Raw genomic sequence first — 19,173 nt, 5'->3', positions numbered from 1 at the left:
ACATGCAGATATCAGGACCACGAGGAGTACCTGGCCAGCGTAGACTCCGTTCCCAGGTAATAACCTTTCTCTTCATTGACTGTTCATGGACTGTCAGGGAAATCTGACAAGAATGCTGCACCTACATCCCAGATGAATCAGAGAACATTATCTCTCCATTCGCATTCAAAAGAAGGTAAATAAAATCTGGAAAATCAGGGCTGACCTATATGGCTTTAGTTCAAAAGGGGATGGTGGCCCTTAAGTGGCATCTTCACAGGATGGAGCGGTATTCTGCTAAATTACACTATCATCATCACAGGAGTACTCATACTTATTGCACTTCTGAAGTTTCTGGCCCCTTGTCAGCCGGTGCTTTTGCCCTGCACCCACAGGGATATTCATACAAAGAGTCCCCCTGGAAGGAAGGGGACCTCAGAGAGACAGAGGTGCAAATGATGAGGATGGAGACTATGATGACATGGAAAGCCCTTCAGCTTATCCCAAGGGTTTCTATCCACCCTTCTTACATGAATGTGAAAATTAAGATGTACAACAACCCTGACATTGATAATCGTAGTTGTCATGGAATGACAAAAGGAGGGAATGAGGAATTATACGCAGAATTAAAAGGGCTAAAACCTAACTGACTTAATGGCAGCTTGACAAGTCGTCCTGTGAGAATAATGTATGAACAAAGAAGTGTTTGTTGCATGAGAAGCTTCTCAGTCCACAAGGATGAAGGCATTGAGAATAACATCAGCAAGTTTGCTGATGATACTAAGCTGGGTGGCAGTGTGACATGTGATGAGGATGTTAGGAGAATTCAGGGTGACTTGGATAGGCTGAGTGAGTGGGCAGATACTTGGCAAATGACGTTTAATGTGAATAAGTGTGAGGTTATCCACTTTGGGAGTAAGAACAGGAAGGCAGATTATTATCTGAACGGTGTAGAGTTAGGTAAGGGAGAAATACAAAGAGATCTAGGAGTCCTTGTTCATCAGTCACTGAAGGTGAATGAGCAAGTGCAGCAGGCAGTGAAGAAGGCTAATGGAATGTTGGCCTTTATTACAAAGGGAATTGAGTACAAGAGCAAGGAAATCCTTTTGCATTTGTACAGGGCCCTGGTGAGACCACACCTGGAGTATTGTGTACAGTTTTGGTCTCCAGGGTTAAGGAAGGACATCCTGGCTGTAGAAGTGCAGCATAGATTCACAAGGTTAATTCCTGGGATGTCCGGACTGTCTTACACAGAGAGGTTAGAGAGACTGGGCTTGTACATGCTGGAATTAAGAAGATTGAGAGGGGATCTGATTGCAACATATAAGATTATTAAGGGATTGGACAAGATAGAGGCAGGAAATATGTTCCAGATGCTGGGAGAGTCCAGTACCAGAGGGCATGGTTTGAGAATAAGGGGTAGGTCATTTAGGACAGAGTTAAGGAAAAACCTCTTAGAGAGTTGTGGGGGTGTGGAATGCACTGCCTTGGAAGGCAGTGGAGGCCAATTCTCTGGATGCTTTCAAGAAGGAGCTAGATAGGTATCTTATGGATAGGGGAATCAAGGGATATAGGGACAAGGCAGGAACTGGGTATTGATAGCAGATGATCAGCCATGATCTCAAAATGGCGGTGCAGGCTCGAAGGGCCGAATGGTCTACTTCTGCACCTATTGTCTATTGTCTATCGATTCAACATCTTCCGATCCTACATCACAACTTTCTACTGATTTGATGCCATTCTTTACCAGCAGAGCCATACCATTCACTCCACGTACTTTAATATCCTGCTGATACATTTTGTAACCTTGGAACTTCAGCTCCTACAGAGATTACCATCATCTCAGAGACCAGAATTCCATTGCAGAGGAATTTCATAGATGCTGAATCTCAGAGCATCAAAATCCAGAGAAGCTGAATCTCAGATAAAGAGACCATCAGAAAAAATGAATCACAGATAAGCAGAATCCCAGAGAAGTACAATTTCAAAGAAACAAAACTTCAGAAAATTAGAATATTAGAGGAGAATTGTGGGACATCATTATCTCATTGAAGCAGAATCTCAGAGATGGAGAAATATAGATGAAGAATATAATAGAAGCAGAATCCCAATCTCCTAGAGGGGCAGAATCTCAGTTTACCAGCTCCACAGAGAACTACAATCTCAGAGAAACAGAATCACAGTAGAATCTCATATAAGGGCAGTCTCAGAGAATCAGATCTTTTGAATGACAGTGAAACACAACTGTGCAGAGGAATAGAATCTCAGAAAATTCAGAGAATCAGAACAGTAGAGAAACTTAATCACAGTGAAGCAGATTATCAAACAAGCAGAATCTCAGTAATATAGAAGCTCAGAGGAGAAACCTGCTGTAGCAGAATCTCAGAGACGCAGAATTATATTCAATAGGTACACTTAATGTTCGAGAAATGTATACAATATTCATCCTGAAATTCTTTTTCTTCGCAAACTTCCACAAAAACAGGAGTGCCCCAGAGAATGAATGACTGTTAAGTGTTAGAACCCCAAAGTCCCACCCCATTACACCCCCCCATGCACAAGCAGCAGCATAGCAATGACCCCTCTCCCCACCAACAAAAAAGCATCGGCACCCCCCCCCCACCACCAAGCACTCAAGCATGCAGAAAAGCATCAGCAAAGATGCAGACTTGCAGTATCCCAGAAATTACTTGTTCACCTGGTATATTCAACATACCACTGGTTCTCTCTCTCCCTAATAAGTGAAAAAGAGGTGTCCCCATTTCACAGTGCTGGGGGAGACATAACAAAGCAACTCATTGATTTATGGTGTTAAAAGTCTGATGCATCACTTTTTTCCAAGCTCTATGCCCAAAGGTCTTGGGTCTCTGGCCACACAGCTAGCTTGCTGCTTACGATCTTTTTCTTTTTATATAAATTTTTTATTCAATTTTTTAAGATAATTACATGAAATAGAATAGTAGAATAATTATATATATATATCAGCCCTCTCCCCTCCCCTTAACCATTCTCCCCCTTAACATCCCTAACTAAAAAAAAAAGGAGAAAGAAAGAAAAAAAGAAAGAAGAAAGAAATAAATAAAAAAACCATGAAATGCTGGCAGAACTCAGCAGGCCAGACAGCATCTATGGAAGGAGGTAATAACGATGTTTCGGGCCAAAACCCTTCATCAGCATCTGCAGATTCACTCGTGTTGCCAAAGAAGAAAGAAAGATTGCCTGGATATCGGAAGATCCACAAATGCTCCATGGAATTCAAAATAACTTTAATATATATATTTGTTTTTTTCCCCCCAGATAACTAATAACTTTATCTTCGGAGCACCTATATATTTAATCCTATCTTTTGTAAGTAAGGGTGCCACATTTTCAGAAATATGTCATATTTATTTCTTAAATTATAAGTAATTTTTTTCAAGTGGAGTGCAGCTAAAATTTCATTATTCCAACGGTCCATACTTAAGTATGAATCTGATTTCCAAGTAACTGCGATAGTCTTTTTGGCTACTGCCAAAGCAATTTTTATAAATTCTTTCTGATATTTGTTCAATTTGAATTTCAGTTTTATCTCTTCAATATCACCTAATAAAAATAATATTGGGTTATGTGGAAGTTGTGTTCCGATAATTTGTTCCAATAAAACTCTTAAATTTATCCAAAAAGGTTGAATTTTGGCACAGGACCAAGCAGAGTTTAAAAAAGTACCAATATCTTGATTACATCGAAAACATTAATCAGATAAATTTGGATATATTTTTTGTGGTGTAATATATAGTTGATGTAAAAAAATTATATTGTACTAATCTAAGTCGGACATTTATTCTATTTGTCATACTATCAAGACATAGTCTTGACCAATTTGTTGCATCAATTTTAATATTCAAATCAGTTTCCCATTTTTGTCTTGACTTATGAATTCCTGGTTTAATTGTCTGTTTTTGAATCAAATTATACATACAAGACGTAATTTTTAAAATTTTTCCTTTTTGAATTAAAGTTTCTATTTCATTAGGTTTTGGCATTAACATTGTTTGACCCAGATTATCTCTTAAATAGCCCTTTCATTGAAAATAACAGAAAAGAGTGTTATTTGATATTTTATATTTATTCTTTAATTGATCAAATGACATCAATATACCTCCATCAAAACAATCTCTTATATATCTAATCCCTTTTGAAACCAATTATATAAAAGTTGGTTATCCATTGTAAAAGGAATGAGTTTATTTTGAATTAGAGGTCTCTTTGCTAATAAAGATTTCTTTATCTCAACATCAATATTTGTCTTGTTCCATAAATCAATCAAATGTTTTAATGTAAGGGATTTTTTCTTTTCCCATATCCATTTAGATTCCCATTTATATATAAAATCTTCTGGTATATTTTCTCCTATCTTATCTAACTCTGTTCTAATCCATGTCAGTTTATCTTGATCAGAAAAAGACACAATAAATCTAAGTTGATTTGCTTTATAATAATTCTTAAAATTTGGGAGTTGTAACCCTCCTAGGTCAAATTTACATGTCAAATTTTCCAATGATATTCTTGACATCTTACCTTTCCAAAGAAACTTCCTCACACATTTATTCAACTCTTGAAAAACCTTCTGTGGCAGTTGTATTGTTAGTGTTTGGAATAAATACTGTAATCTAGGAAATATATTCATTTTTAAAGCATTGACTCTACCTACTAATGTTATTGGTTACATCATCCATTTATCAAGATCTTCTTGAATTTTTTTCAATAATGGCAAATAATTTAATTTATATAAATTCTTTATATCGTTATCAACTCTTATAGCTAAATATTTTATACCATTTATTGGCCATCTAAATTGAGTTACTAGTCAACATTGACTGTAGTCTCCTTTAGTAAAGGGTAAAATTTCACTTTTATCCCTATTTATTTTATACCCTGATATTTTCCCATATTCTTCCAACCTAAAAGATAACTTACACAACTAATGCAATGGGTTTGTTAAATAAATCAGAACATCATCAGCAAATAGATTAATCTTATATTCCTCCCGATTAACTTTAAAACCCATAATATCTGATCAGTTCTAATTAATTCAGCTAAAGGTTCTATCGCCAATACAAATAGAGCAGGTGATAATGGGCAGCCTTGTCTAGTTGACCTTGTTAATTGAAATTGTGTTGAAATTTGGCCATTTGTCACTACTTTAGCTTGAGGACTAGTATTTAAGGATTTAATCCAGTTTATAAAAGATTCTCCTAACCCATATTTTTCCAATACTTTAAATAAAAAATCCCATTCCAATCTATCAAATGCTTTTTCTGCATCCAAAGCAACTGTCACGCTCATTTCATCCCTCTTTTGTGCCAAATAAATTATACTAAGTAACCGAGTTACATTATCTGCCAATTGTCTATTTTTAATAAATCCTATTTGATCGATATGTATTAATTTTGGTAAATATTTAGATAATCTATTAGATAAAATTTTTGCTATTATTTTATAGTCCGTATTCAACAAAGAAATAGGCCTATATGATGTTGGTTTTAAAGGATCTCTATCTTTTTTTGGCAATACTGTTAGAATCGCTGTCAAAAAAGATTCTGGAAGTTTATGTGTTCTTTCCACTTGATATATTAACTTCATAAAAGGTGGGATTAATAAATCTTTAAGCTTTCTATAAAATTCAGATGGAAAACCATCCTCTCCTGGAGATTTATTACTCTGAAGTGATCCTAGGGCTTCTTCAACCTCTTTTAATGTAAAAGGCATATCTAATCCCTTCTGTTCTTCCGAATTCAATTTTGGAAGAGTTATTTGTGATAGAAATCTTTCTATCTCAATAACATCATTTTGTGATTCAGATTGATATAATTCAGAATAAAAATTTTTAAAGGTTTCATTAATTTCTAAAGGTTTGTAAGTAATTTTATTTGCACTTGTTCTAATTGCATTTATCGTTTTGGAAGGCTGCTCTGTTTTCAACTGCCAAGCAAGAATCTTGTGTGATCTTTCACCTAATTCATAATATCTCTGCTTAGTTCTCATAATTGCTTTTTCTGTTCAGTATGTCTGGAGGGTGTTATATTGTAACTTCTTATTGACAAGTTGTCTTCATTTTTCTTCTGTTGTATATCTTTGAGATTCTTTTTCTAATTTTACAATCTCTTTCCCATTGATCCATTTCTACCATATATTCCTTCCTAATTTTAGAAGTATAACTTATTATCTGGCCCCTCAAATATGCTTTCATTACTTCCCATAGTATAAATTTATCATCAACTGAATATGAGTTTGTATGCAAAAAATTGAATCTGTTTTTCCATAAAATCACAAAAATCTTGTTGTCTTAATAATTTTGAATTAAATCTCCATCTGTAAATCAATTCTTCCTTATCCATCATTATCATTGTCATTATCAAAGGGGAATCATCTGACAGTATTCTCGCTTTATATTCCATACTTTTCACTCTATCCTAAATATTCACTGATAATAGAAAAAAATCTATTCTTGAATAAATTTTATGTCTATTTGAATAAAATGAATAATCTCTTTCTCTTGGATTAATTCTTCTCCATATATCAATCAAATTTAAATCTTTCAATAGACAATAGACAATAGGTGCAGAAGTAGACCATTCGGCCCTTTGAGCCTGCACCGCCATTTTGAGATCATGGCTGATCAATTACTATCAATACCCGGTTCCTGCCTTGTCCCCATATCCCTTGATTCCCCTATCCATAAGATACCTATCTAGCTCCTTCTTGAAAGCATCCAGAGAATTGGCCTCCACTACCTTCCAAAGCAGTGCATTCCAGACCCCCACAACTCTCTGGGAGAAGAACTTTAATCAATGATAAAGTTAGTTTTACTACTTTTGATTTTGTAATAGCCTTAGTTGATCTATCTAAAACTGGGTCTAGACAAAAGTTAAAATCTCCACCTATTAATATTTTATCATGTGTGTTGGCCAAATTCATAAAAGCTTCTTGTATAAATTTTGTATCATTTTCATTTGGTGCATAAATATTCATAAGAGTCCATAATTCTGAAAAAAATTGACAATGTATAATCACATATCTCCCTGCAGAATCAATTAATACATTTAGTATTTTAATTGGTAAGGTTTTATTAACCAAAATTGCAACTCCCCTCGCCTTTGAATTGAATGAAGCTGCAATAACATTCCCGACACAATCTCTCTTTAATTTCTGATGCTCTATCACTGTTAAATGTGTTTCCTGCAAAAATGCTATATCTACTTTCATTTTCTTAATGTATGTTAGAACTCTTTTTCTTTTCACAGGTCCATTAAGCCCATTAGCATTAAAACTTTTAAAATTCAGTAAATTAGTCATTGTTTTTAACAAGGTTACTCCAATCTATAACAGTACATAATATCTCAGCTCTCATAGTACCTTGGGGAATCTCTTTAAAATCCTCCATGTTGCTATGTGTCTCCCCCACCCCCAATCATCCAGGCAAAGAAAGAAAAATAGAAAAAAGATAAACTATAAAGAAAAAGTTAGCAAAATACCCCCCTACTAATGTTGTGAATAGAAAAAATCACAACATTATCCCCCTCCGTTTTACGGGTCATGGCAATCGGCATGATTACATACATGAATCCCATAGCAATCGATCAGAAGCTCCCCCAGCTCCCCCATAAGGAAAAAAATAAATATAAGAGAAGAAAAAAAATTAATATCACTACTCCCGATTAACATTTCTCAAATATTTACCTTCCTCCCCTTCTATCGTATAATTAAAATATATGTATATTCTTCTACCCTTAAATATCCATCAGATCCATTCTCAATCTCAGTCTTCATCTTTAATCCATTTCACTTCCATAAATTCTTTGTTGTGTCTAGTGAATATTTGAAAGTTCTTGTGCAAACTCCTCTGCTTTCCGATAATCAGTAAAAAAAATCTTCTTTCTTCATTATCCAAAAAAATTACCAGCATTGCTGGGTAGCGTAATATAAATTTATAACCCTTTTTTCCTAAGATTTTTTTCACTGGGTTAAATTCCTTCCTCCTCTTCAAAAGGTCATAACTTATGTCGGAATAGAAAAAAACTCTTTTCCCTTCTATCATCAATGGCCCATTCTTCTTTCTGGCACCTTGAGCAGCCGCCTTCAGGATCCTTTCTTTATCTTGATATCTTAAGCATTTTATCAAGATTGATCGTGGATTTTGATCTTGTTGGGGTTTTGGTCTTAAAGCTCTATGAGCCCTTTTGATTTCAATTAACTGACTTCCTTCTTCCATTTCCAAAGTTTCCGGGATCCATTTTTGAAAGAATTTTATTGGATCTTCTCCCTCTATACCTTCTTTAAGACCAACAATCTTAATATTATTTCATCTGCTAAAATTTTCAAGCACATCCACTTTTTCCAACAACTGTTTTCTTTCTGATGTCCAGGCAAGGATATTATATTCCATCTTATCCATTCTATCAGTGGTGTCTCCCGTTATTTGTTCCAGCTTTTTAACTTTCTTATCTGTTTTCTCCTGTTTTTTTCACAACTTTATCAAGCGTAGTCTTCATTACTTTTAATTCATACATTATTTGTATCAGGGCTTCTCTTATGTCTTCAGAAAGTCCTCTCTTTTTGATTTCTTCCGGTTCCTCTTTTTCCTCATTTGTGTTGTCCAGAGAATCTGATTCTACTTCCGGTTCACTTTCACTTTCAATTGCAGCTGGAACTTGTAGCTTTGTTTACACCTGTTTGCACATGCCCTTTTCTCCACGCATGTGCAGTTCCTGTTGCTTTTTCTTGGAGACTGTTGATGTTGTCGCAGTTTCCTGTTCTGCACCACTGGAGGCAAAGTACATTTCGCCGAGAAGAGGTCCAACCTGAGCACGGGGCTCTGTCATAATAGTCGGCCCTTGTTCTTTTCCAACTTGTGCTGTCTTCAAAGTAGTAAGTCTCTTCTGTTTCTGTTTAGGAGGCATATCTAAAAATAATCCTGAGTAGTTTATAAGTAGTTTTTAGAAAATATTTACTAACTTTTCTTCACTTAAACATTATTTTACTAGTTTTTTATGGGAGAGCTGGTTTTCCACATCTCGATCCTACGTCATCACGTGACGTTCCCCCCCCCGCCCCCCCCCCCCCCGCTCATGATCTTCTGTGTACTCCCACAACACACTAGTTTACTGCGGCGGCACCAGCCTCTAATCCGCCCGCCTCCAGAGCCACGAAAATCTGGCACCCTGAAGGTTCACTAGTCTTCCAGGCTGCATTCTTGGCATATCAAAAAGCGGCCGGTCATGGGGCCCCGAGAGTGGGTCCCATTTCCGCAAAGAATCAAAATCAGTGTGTAACTCCTGGTCAGGATCTTCAAAAGAATCTTGAAATGGGGAAAAAAAGAGATATCAAAGATAGAAAAGAGTTGTTTCTGAAGATGCAGGCAAAGGAGTTAGGTGTCAGTATCTCAAGCTCCACCCTCCGATTTATGTAGAATCTCATATTTGGGCAGAATCACAGAGAAGAATAATATCAGAGAAGCAGAAACTCAGAAACCATGAGCACAGGGAGGCAGTATCTCAGAAAATCAAGATCTTACAGAATCTAAATCACAGATGCAGAGTAACTTATAATACTCAGAGAAGCTCAATAGCAGTGAAGCAGAATCTCTGAGAAGCAGCTATTCATAGACACAGAATGTCAGTGAAACAGATTCTTAGAAAGCTGAGTATGAGAGAAGCAAGAATTTTAAAAGTAGAATCTCAAAGAAGCAAATTTTTAGAGAAGCAGAATATCAAAAAACTTTCAGAATCTCATCCACTTGAAGGTACCATACTGGCTTGCTTGACAGTCTAGTCCAAAACCAACAGAAGATCGTGAAATCCGTAGTTCATTAAGTCAATTGAAAAGTATGTTGTTTGATGGAAAATTACATGCAGCAGATTGCAGTGAGAGTAATTAAAAAAAAAGTATATTTAGAAGTTTTGTAAGCAGCTGTTGCTGTGCTTCTCCAGTGCCACCTTGGTATTTCAGAACCACAAGGATGAAGAATTGCAACTATGCTGGTGACTTTATATAAATGAACCAAAGGAATTTAACTACAACTTGGATATTATTCATTTCTTCTCACCATTTATCTGAGTACCAAATGCATTCCTCATTCTAAAATTTCTCACTTGGCAGAACTGTATTGACACAGAAATGCTGGAAGAACTCAGCCAGTCCCATGTATGACAAACTAGTTAACGGTTCATGCTGGAGGCCCTTCTCAGAACAGGTTAATCAACTCCTCTTTTCAAAGATGGTGTTTGAGCAATTAACTTCTTCCAGCATTTCTTTTCCTTTTGCATTAAAACTAATTCCAAAGCATTTTTCATACTGCAACAACAATAGTTGTGTCTTTTGAATTAGCAGAGTAAATTATGTTGCTGAAAATGTGTGCCTGCATACAGCACAAATGCATTACTGGATAAAGTGAAATATGATACAATTTCCAGAAAGAACAGAGTGGACAAGGATAAACAGGGCTGGAGTGGGATAAGGAGTCATTAACAGAAAAATCAAGGACAGAACATCGTGCAGGCCCTTTGCCCTTTGCCCTATGATGTTGACCTTTCACCAACTCTAAGATCATCAACCCTTCCTTCCAGTTTTCTGTCATCAGTGTGCCCTGCTAAAAGGTTTAAACGTTGGTAATGTATCAGCCTCTTTCACCACCCCTGACAAGGCATTCCATGCACCCACCACTGTGTAAAATACTTACTTGTCACATTCCTTCTATTCTTGTCTCCAACCACCTTAAAATTATGTCTCCTCATATGAATTCCCTTAACAACCTTTATTTCCATTGTGCATATCCTTGACTAAATTTGTTCCCAATATATGCACTCAAGTTCCTTTCTAATAGCATCATAAATTCCCCTCTCCCAAACAAATGTTTTCCCATACCTTCTGCTCCTATCCCTATCCAAAGCTATGGTAAAGGTCATGGGGTTGTGGCCATTGTATCCAGAATGGTCACCCACTGAGAAATCTGACACCTGACAGTGGTCCATGGCCTAGACCAGATCCAGTATGGCCTCTCCTCTAGTCAGTCTCTATCAGCTTTGCACACCTGGACACTGCAGTTTTTCCCTAATCATCTTTACAAAACTGCTCAAGCTCTGTCAGATTGCATGGGGATTGTGAGTGACCAAACCTTTTCAAGTCCTACAACAAATTCTCAGTTGAATTGAGATCTGGACTCTGACTTGGCCACTACTGGACATTAATTATGTTGCTATTAAGCTATTCCTGCATAGCTTTGGTTTTACGCTTGAGATTATTGTTTTGGTGGAAAACAAATCTTCTCCCAAGTTGCAGTTCTCTTCTCCTCCAGGATTACCTTCTACTTTGCTGCATTAATTTTATCTTCTACTTCAGGGCCTGCTGCAGTGAAGCATCCCCTCAGCATAATGTAGCCACCATTATGCTTCACAGTAGGGATTGTGTGCTTTTAATGATGTGCGGTGTTTGGTTTATGCCAAACATAATGTTTGGTCTCGCAAACAGGAGAAAATCTGCAGATGCTGGAAATTCAAGCAACACACACAAAATGCTGGCAGAACACAGCAGGCCAGGCAGCATATATAGGAAGAGGTACAGTCGATGTTTTGGGCCAAGACCCTTCATCAGGACTAACTGAAAGAAGAAAGAGTAAGAGATTTGAAAGAGGGAGGGGCAGGGGAGATCCGAAATGACAGGAGAAGACAGGAGGGGGAGGAATGAAGCTAGGAGCTGTGAAGTTGATTGGCTAAAGGGAAATAAAGCTGGAGACTAGGAAGAAAGAAAGGGGGATGGAGCACCAGAGGAAGATGGAGAGCAGGCAAGGAGTGATTGTCAGAGGGAAGAGAGAGAGAAAAAAGGAGGGGGGGGGTGGAGAAAGAGAGAATAATAAATAAATAAATAAATTAGGGATGGGGTAAAAAGGGGAGGAGGGGCATTAACGGAAGTTAGAGAAATCAATGCTCAACGTTAGTCTGATGGCCACAAAGCTCAATTTTGGTTTAATCAGACCATAGAACCTTCTTCCAGCTCATTCAGAGTCTCCGACATGCCTTCTGGCAAACCCTTGCCAAGACTATCATGTGAGGTTTTTTTTCCATAGTGGCTTTCTCTTTGCCATAAAGCTACAACTGTTTGAACAGTTGTTGTATGCACAGTCTCTCCCATCTCAGCCACAGAAGCTTGTAACTCCTCCAGAGTTGTCATAGATCTCTTGGTGGTCTCCCTCACTAGCCCCTTCTTGCATTGTCACTCAGTTTATGAGGACAGGCAGCTCTAGGCAGATTTACAGCTGTGCCATCTTCTTCCAATTCCTTGATGATTGACAACTGTACACCGAGATTTTCAGTGACTTGCAAATTTTCTTGTATCCATCTCCTGACTTGTGTTTTCAGTAATCTTTTTGTAGAGTTGTTTGAAGTGTTCTTTTGTCTTCGTGGTGTAATGTAGTTGGAACTTTCAGATACGGGTGTAAATTTTTACTACAATCAATTGAAACACCTTGACTCCACACAGGATATCTCCATTTAACTGAATATGTGACTTCTAGAACCAATTGGCTGCACCAGTGTCATATTAAAGGAAGTGAATACTTAAGTAATCAATTAATTTCTGTTTTATATTTGTAATTAATTTAGATCACTTTGTAGAGATCTGTTTTCACTTTGACATGACAGTATTTCTGTTGATCGTGTCCAAAAAAATTAAATCCACTGTGATTCAGTGTTGTAAACCAATAAAACATAAAAACTTCCAAGGGGGGGGGGTGAATACTTTTTTTCAAAAAGTTGGAACTGTATCATGCTATCCCTGATTAGTAATGTCATTCTGACGTCTTTTACCTCCTATCCCTATAGAACATAAGGCAGCCATTCCACTCTAAATTATTCACCCTTCTTCCTGATACTTCTTCCATTAAAATGGACAATTAAGCACATAGGCAATTTTGCACTATCAACTACCTATCCTCTCTCCAGTCTCTCTACATATTGCATCTACCTGTATACCAATTTCCACATTCTCTGACCTATCATTTTGGTTCTCAATCCTCTGCCAAACCCTCAATAGCACTAGCAGATCTGCCACAAGGTGTAACCCATGTATGTCATACATTCCCCTGGAGAGATCTCCCTGCAACAATTCTTCAGCCACAAGGTCATCTGCCCAATTATCCTATTCTTATCCTCACTGGCATATGGCACAGGCTGCAATCCAGAGATTACTAACTTTTTTTGAGGTTGAGAAGTGAACACTTTAATATATGGTCCCATTAGTTAACAATTGAAAATATTTAAGGAAGATCTAAAATCCCAGATTACAAATCAATGATGCGGGCTTATTGATCTTACTGCTCCAAATTTGCATTAATGCTACGTTATTATGGACTTAAAATCAATGTTGGGTTTTCACTTTGGACAGGATATTCACATGTTTGCTTGCTTTGCAAACTGGTGTTATGCTCCAGAATTCTATTCAAACACATTTAATCTTCTCGCAACCTTTACAGTTGGAGAACATTTGAATTACTTTCTTTCTATTTAAAATAAATTATTCTATATATTTTATAACAGCACTGAAGACACCATGGCCTGGATGGTGGCAGGGGGAAGGGGAGGTACTTGTTAACAGATGCAGCTTTATTTGTGGCAGTGCTCCATGTAAATGCTCTCCCTGGTGGGGAGGTCTTTTCCCATGATAGACTGAGCTGCATCACCTCTTTCTGTAGAAGTGTCCATGTTTGGGTACTGGTGTTTCTAAACCAAGTTGTAATGCAAATATTAGAATACGTTCTATTGTACATCCATAGATTAATTCCACTGCCATAATTAACAGTTTCAGTATCAATGCACAAACTGCAATGATTGATCTGCTAATTGAGTGGCGTCATAACAGCAACAAATTTATTGTGGACTTCAAGAAGGGGAAGTTGAGGGAACACACAGCAGTCCTCATCGAGAGATTGGCTGTGAAAAGGCCGTGCAGTTTAAAGTTCCTGAGTGTTGAAATCTCTGAAGATCTATCCTGGGTCCAAAATATTGATGCAATTACAAAAAGGCACAACAGTGGCTACATTTCATCAGGAGTTTGATGAGACTTGGTTTTGTCACCAAAGTCACAAATATTTAAAGATATACTGTGGAGACCATTTTAACTGGTTGCATCACCATTTGGTATTGAGGTGCCACTGCACAGGATTGGAAAAAGCTGCAGGAAATTGCACACTCAGTCAGAATCAAAAGGTGATGCCTCAGGAAGTCAGTATCCATTATTGCAGACACCCATCATCCAGGGCATGCCCTCTTCTCATTGCTACCATCAAGGAGGTACAGGAGCATGAAGAGCAGCAGTCAACATTTTAGGAACTGCTTCTTCCCAACACCATCAGCTCTCTGAACAGACAATGAACCCATGTACACTACCTCACTACAATTTTGTTTTTCTTTTGCTCTTTTTGCACTACTTATTTAATTTACATATACTGTAGATTCTGGTTAATTGGAGCAACCTCTTATTAGTGTCAACTCTTTAAAGAACAAAAACAAATTAAAAACATAACAGGTATCCCTTTCAGTTATTTGGGACACTATGCTACTTAATTGGGACAGGAGATAGCTGTGGAACAGTTCCTAACTAACATCAGATGTGTGCACTTGTGTGGCTATTGGGCAATACACCATGATTAGAGCGAAGTTTTCAAATAACATCAGTTGTATGTGCTTGTGTTCAAAAGGAAGTTATTTTAGCAATAAATAAGTAGTATGACAATTCAGAACAATTTTGCTTACCTAGGTGTACCCCATCATGCTTTGGGGGCTTATCCTGCTCAATGTTTTTCAAGACCCAAATTCTACATCTTTTCTAACCTCAAACTCCCTTGCATCTTAGCATTTTCCACTCTGATATTACCATCTTCTACATCCTTCTCAATGATTACTCATTTAGGATTTCACACACATCCTCTAGTTCTAAGCATCCTCCCTCTTATTGCTCTTGACATATGTGGAGAGTGCCTACTCAGGACTTTTCAAAACCTACTTTAGCTCTCCCAAGTTTCTTCCTGAATACCCTCTTGGCTTCTTTATAGTCCTCAAGCTCTGTTTGATTTGAATTTCAAGCCTTACAAAAACATCATACTTAATAACTCCAGAAGACACCATCCACACTGTCCAAGCCATCTTGCTTATTCAACCTCTCTGCTGTAGAAAATTGCTACCAGCTTCCAAAAGGCATGTATTGCACCAGTGCCCAAGATGAACTTAGTAATGACAATTGTCAATTAGCATCAACCTTAATGTAGTTGCTAGAGTGGTTAGTTATAGCATGAATCAATTCCTGCCTCAGATGACTTGGATCCATTTCAATTTGCCTATTGCTACAAGTCCAACAACAGATGCAGCTTCTGTTCTTCACTCTGCTCTGGACCATCTGGATAACAGGAACACATTCATAATGCTGCTGTTTGACTACAATTTAGCATTCAACACAATCATCCCACCCAAACTTATTATTAGGCTTCAAAATCTGGGCATGTGCATCACCATCTGTAAGTGAATCCTCTAGAAACATAGAAACAGAGAAAACCTACAGCACAATACGGGCCCTTCGGCTCACAAAGTTGTGCCAAACATGTCCCTACCTTAGAAGTTACTAGGCTTACCTATAGCCATCCTATTTTACTAAGCTCCATGTACCTATCTAAAAGTCTCTTAAAAGTCCCTATCATATCCACCTCCACCACCATTGCAGCTCATTCCACACACTCACCACCCTCTGAGTAAAAGAACTTACCCCTGACATCTCCTCTGTACCTACACCCCAGCAGCTTAAATCTGTGTCCTCTTGTGGCAACCATTTCAGCCCTGGGAAAACAGCCTCTGATTATCCACACGACAAATGCCTCTCAGCATCCTGTACACCTCTATCAGGTCATCTCTCATCCTTCGTCACTCCAAGGGGAAAAGTCTGAGTTCACTCAACCTATTCTCATAAGGCTTGCTCCCCAATCCAGGCAACATCATTGAAAATCTCCTCTTCACCCTTTATATGGCTTTCACATCCTTCCTGTATTGAGGCAACCAGAACTGAGCACAGTACTCCAAGTGGGGTCTGATCAGGGTCCTATATAGCTGTAACATTACCTCTCGGCTCCTAAATTCAATTCCACAATTGATGAAGGCCAATATACCATACACCTTCTTAGCCACAGAGTCAACCTGTGCAGCTGCTTTCTTTCTTTTTTTCTTTTTCCAATAATTTTATTGAATTTCATATACACAAATACAGAGTTCATAAGGATACTTATTATAAATCAAAACAAAATAGCAAAAAACTCTGTATATATAAATCATAGTGATACAATCACAGTATCCCATATTGATGATTTATCAAAGAAAATAAATTGAATAATGAAATACAGTAGTATGATTAGTATGATTGATTATATTATACAAAAAATCTATACCCCCTACCAAGACAAAGCTGTGGAGAAAGAAAAACAAGAAAAAAGAAAAGAGTACTTTACCATATATTATTTTATAATAATAGCCTAGATCTATTTTATAATAACAATTAAAAGATTTTTAAAATAGTTCAGAAAGGGTCCCCATAAAGTTTGAAAATTTTGATTAGAATCGGAAATACAACAACAAATCTTCTCTAAATTTCAACATGACATAACATCACATAACCATTGAGCATGTGTGGAGGGGGGTGGTAATCTCCTTCCATTTAAACAAAATCACTGCTTTTTGTCACTGGTAGCAAGAAATAAGTAGTATGACAATTTAGAACAATTTTGCTCACCTGGGGTGTATCCCATCGTGCTTTGAGGGCTTATCCACCTCAATGCTTCTCAAGACCCAAATTCTACATCTTTTCTAACCTCAGACTCGCTTGCATCTTAGCATTTTCCACTCTGATCTCACTATCTTCTACATCCTTCTCAATGATTACCAATGTGAAGTACTCATTTAGGATTTCACTCCCATACTCTAGCTCTAAGCATCTTCCCCCAACTTGCTCTTAACATATGTGGAGGATGCCTACTCAGGACTTTTCAAAACCCACTTTAGCTCTCCCAAGTCTCTTCCTGAATACTCTCTTGGCTTCTTTATAGTCCTCAAGCTCTGTTTGATTCGAATTTCAAGGCTTACAAAAAACATTACACTTAATAAATCCAGAAGACACCATCCACACTGTCCAAGCCATCTTGCTTATTCAACCTCTCTGCTGTATAAAATTGCTACCAGCTTCCAAAAGGCATGTATTAAAACCAGTGCCCAAGATGAACTTAGTAATGACAATTGTCAATTAGCATCAACCTTAATGTAGAGGTTGTACCAACCTTATTGGTAGAGTGGTTAGTTATAGCATGAATCAATTCCTGCCTCAGATGACTTGGATCCATTTCAATTTGCCTATTGCTATAACAATTCCAACAACAGATGCAGCTTCTCTGGTTCTTCACTCTGCTCTGGACCATCTGGATAACAGGAACACATTCATAATGCTGCTGTTTGACTACAATTTAGCATTCAACATAATCATCCCACCCAAAATTATTATTAGGCTTCAAAATCTGGGCATGTGCATCTCCATCTGTAAGTGAATCTTCTATTTTGTCATTGACAGAGCTCAGTGAAAACCTTTCACCTCATGCGCTCTATCCATTGATAGGTGTACAAGGCAAGATGCTTAGTACACTACTGTGCACATATTCTCTATAGCTATGCCTTATAAAAATTGACTGACAACAGTGCTGTTATCGGAAGAATCACTTAAGTGGTGATGAATCAGCCTTCAGGAGTTAGATAGGATACCAAGTTAATTGGTGCCGCAACAATGATCTTTCACTCAACTTCAATGAAACTAAACTGATCAAAGACTTGAAGGGGATGGACAAACATGCACCTGTTTATATTGGTGGATTGGCAGTAGAGAAGGTCGGCTGCTCTAAATTCCAGTACATTAGCACATCCGATAATCTGTCCTAGACCCAGCACATTGATGCAACCATAAGGAAGGCACACTAGCATCTCTAATTTCCTAAAACATTTCTGATTGCATCCATTGGTACAGCAATTCAAATGTGCAGGAATGCAATGAACTACAGAACAGTGAGGTCAGCTTCACACATCATTGGCACTTCCCCCCCCCCCCCCCCGCCACCACCATCAGTGGTATCAGCACAGGGTACTGCCTCAAGGAATCCAAAGAATCACACCATCCAGGCAGTCCATGCCATCCCTTTGCAGCTACTATTAGGCAGAAGGGACAGAATCCTGAAATCCTGCACCTCTAGCTTTAGGAATGTCTACTTACCTTCAACTATTCAGTTCTTAATCCAATCTGCACAACCCCAATCACTACCTCAGAATAGCAACACTATGACCACTTTACACTACAATGGACTGCTATTTTTGTTCTAATTTGTTTTCTTGGCAAAATGGTGCATGATCTATGTTTTTGAGCACCACAGTAGTGTAGTGCATAGCACAACACTGTTACAGGTCAGGGGGTTCCGGAGAGTTCAATTCCACCACCGTTCTGTAAGGTGTCTCTGCAGGTCCTCCCTGTGGAATGAGTGGTTTTTTTGGGGGGTCCTCCAGTTTCCTCCTGCAGTCTAAAGGCATACTGGGTCAGTTAATTGGTCATTGTATATTGTCCTGTGATTAGGCCAAGGTTAATCAGATTTGTGAAGAGTTGTTGGGGTCAGCATGACTCAAAGGGGCAGAAGGGCCCGTTCTGCAGTATATTGCTAAATATAATAAATAAATTATACTGAATATCTGATGTTATGTGTCTGTAATGTTACTGCAAGTTTTTCATTTTATCTTTTCATACATATACTTGTGCATTTAATAATAAACCAATGGTTTTTGAAAGACTTCTCACTGCCTGTAATCACAATTCGGGAGCAGGATGCTCATACTCCTGGATTAATGCACCCTCGCAACCATGACACAATCAAAACAAAATAGCCCTCTTATTCAGGGCACCAACAATCAACCATATTCACTCCCTACAACCACAGTGATGATGACAGTGTATAGCTGTTATGAAATTTCAATCCTATAACTTCTATCATCTTGGACAAAGGCAACAAGTGCATGGTTACACCATCCCCTCCAAGAATCACACTGCTCCATTTTGGGAAATGTATCACCATTCCATCATTGTCATGTGGAGTAGTAAAGC

The sequence above is a fragment of the Hemitrygon akajei genome, chromosome 12 (assembly GCF_048418815.1).
Source record: "Hemitrygon akajei chromosome 12, sHemAka1.3, whole genome shotgun sequence".
NCBI lineage: Eukaryota > Metazoa > Chordata > Chondrichthyes > Myliobatiformes > Dasyatidae > Hemitrygon > Hemitrygon akajei.
This window is presented reverse-complemented; position numbering follows the sequence as displayed.